Consider the following 2,476-nt stretch of genomic DNA (forward strand, 5'->3'; position numbering starts at 1 on the left):
AGGAATTACAGAACAGAATCACAGAATATCCTCAGCTGGGAGGGACCCATCAGGATCAGTGATTCCAACTCCTGGCCCTGCACAGAAACCAATCCCCCCATTGGATGTCTAATATTTCCAAGACCAGGAGAGAGCAGAAATGGCATCCAACTGCAGGAACATCCCCCCGTAATTCTCACCTGTGTTAAACTTCCTGAGCTCCCACAGACACAGAAAACCAGTGACAAACCAGTGGCAGGGGTCTGGGGACAGCAGGAGGGGGTCACAGGGTGCACACTTCACTTTGGACATCCCCAACTCACCCTCCTCAGCCCTTCTCCCAGTGTGGAATGGCTCCTCCAGAGCCTCATCCCAGCCCCTGGGCTGATTCCCAGGCACCCTCCTGGTGAAACCACCTCCATTATTTCTGGGCTTCCTTGGGAATCTGGCCCATCCCAGCATCCCACCACCTTTCCCACAAAAGCCTGCAGCTGTAATTAGCCCAGAGCCTCATTACCTGCTGCAGCCCTTCCTTCAAGGCACTGCTTTTGCTCCCAGCGATTGCAACTTCCCTGCTCCAACGATTTATTTTAAAAACATCTCCTTTCCCATACACAAAAATAGGATCAGAGCACAACAGAAGCACAGAGAAATACAAATGGGGGCCTCCACATACACACTGAATCATCATCTAGAACTGTCCCTGGAAAAAGGTTCTGCAGTGGAATGTGGTCCTTTCACCGAGTTCTCCATGGATTTCCCTGCCCCAGGACCCAGGTGAGCCAGCAAGGACCACGCTGGGGAAGTTGGAATCTCCTGCAGCCTCCTGGGGTTCTGTTTTCCTGCTTTTCCAGGGCCCTGCAATGGTATTTTATCCCAGGAGAAAATCGGGAATTCAGCCCTTACAGTCAGATCTGGAATTTTGTATCCTGGAGCAGAAGGAAATGTGGGTTCAGTGAAATCATTTCTTGCCCAGCTCTGAGGTCCGGGGTCTTGGGAAGGGTCCTCCAGCGCTGCCAGGCAGGAGTTTCTCCATCCTTCCCAGGTCAAATGTGTGCCCATTCCTTAGGGAATTAATACCCCAGTCCAGAGGCAGCTTGGACCCTTGGACAGGATCCTACCCCGCTTGGAAAAGGAAACAGAGGCTATCATTTAAATGTCTTCTTCCTTGAAAACCCTGGAAAAATAATAATGGCAACAAAGAGATTCTGTCTGAAATATTTTAAATTCCATTGCAGAAATTTCACTTCCCCTTTTTGTGTAAATTTTCTTGAATGAGGCTTTTTGCAAATAGGGAATTAATAAAAAATAAATTTATCTACACAGACCCTCACAGGGTATTGGCTGACAAGTTCAGTTGGCTCTTTGCTTCACTCCAAGGTGGATATTTGTAAACCGGATATTTTTTAAACACAATTTACTACATTTTAGGCCAAGAAAAACTTCCTTTGCACAGCTGATTCTTCCCTCTCACCAGGGACTCAAATCTCTGACATTTTTTAGGTTCTCAGACAGTTTTTGTGGGGTTTTTTTTGGTTCGAATTTGCTTTATAGCCCCATTATAATACACAAAAAATTTGAATTATCAGCTTTTTGTTTTGAATGCTCGATTAAATCTGAAATTCCTCATGTACATTCTGGTCAGCTCCATGGGCTGGCACAGAGATGTGATTGTGTTTGGGGAAAAATAAAGGGGGCTTGGTTAGAAATGCTGCAGAGGATGGGGGCTGGGTGACCTCTGTGCCAGCCTGGTGTTCCCTGGGAACAAATCCTGGGAGTGAGGGCACATCCCTCTGGCTTTCTCATGGAGTCGATGGTTTGGGTTGGAAGGGACGTTAAAACCATCCAGTGCCATGGGCAGGGACACCTCCCACTGTCCCAGGCTGCTCCCAGCCCCAATGTCCAGCCTGGCCTTGGGCACTGCCAGGGATCCAGGGGCAGCCCCAGCTGCTCTGGGCACCCTGTGCCAGGGCCTCAGCACTTCCGAGTAAAGAATTTCTTCCTGATATCCGATCTAAGTCTCCCCTCTTTCAGATTAAAACCACTGCCCCTTGTCCTAGCTGTTGGTGTAAGAATTCATTCTCCCTCTTTTTCTATAAGCTGACTTTAAATACTGCAAGGGGCTCTGAGGTCTCCCTGGAGCCTTCTCTTCTCCAGGTGAACACCCCCAGCCCATCTCCATCCTGAGCATCTCCTGGCCTCTCTGGGACACCCAGTCTGCAAACCCTTCACCCACCTCCCCAAACACAGCCAGGAGGGCTGGCAGGGAGCTCTGCTTTGCCCCTGGCCATGGAAAGCTGCTCGGGACACCTGCGTGGCAGGAGGTTAAAGCCTTTCCAGGGTTCTGGTGGGACGGGACAGGGAGAGAAGGAGGGAGGAAGGAGAAAAGGCCAGCCCTGCACACCCATCCCCATCCCCCTGCACCTGTAGTACCAAACCTATATAAAAACTTACATTTCCACCGGACAAAACCATCCCTCTCCCGTGCCCGGGTTCA

At 49.9% G+C, this 2,476-nt stretch overlaps 1 long non-coding RNA gene across 2 annotated transcripts in view; it reads right to left on the minus strand.

Moving 5' to 3' along the window:
* Positions 1-540: 540 nt before the first annotated feature.
* Positions 541-2,476, minus strand: part of LOC108446664 — a 9,558-nt gene continuing 7,622 nt past the window's right edge. Inside the window, exons 1-2 of one of the 2 annotated variants that reach the window (XR_001861927.1) lie at positions 2,434-2,476; positions 541-1,156 (exon numbers count right to left, since the gene is read on the minus strand). This is a non-coding gene — a long non-coding RNA (uncharacterized LOC108446664). The remainder of the gene's footprint in view (positions 1,157-2,433) is intronic. The other variant, XR_001861926.1, reaches the window with a different exon arrangement.

Source organism: Corvus brachyrhynchos, unplaced genomic scaffold, assembly GCF_000691975.1.
Source record: "Corvus brachyrhynchos isolate BGI_N302 unplaced genomic scaffold, ASM69197v1 scaffold514, whole genome shotgun sequence".
Taxonomy (NCBI): Eukaryota; Metazoa; Chordata; class Aves; order Passeriformes; family Corvidae; genus Corvus; species Corvus brachyrhynchos.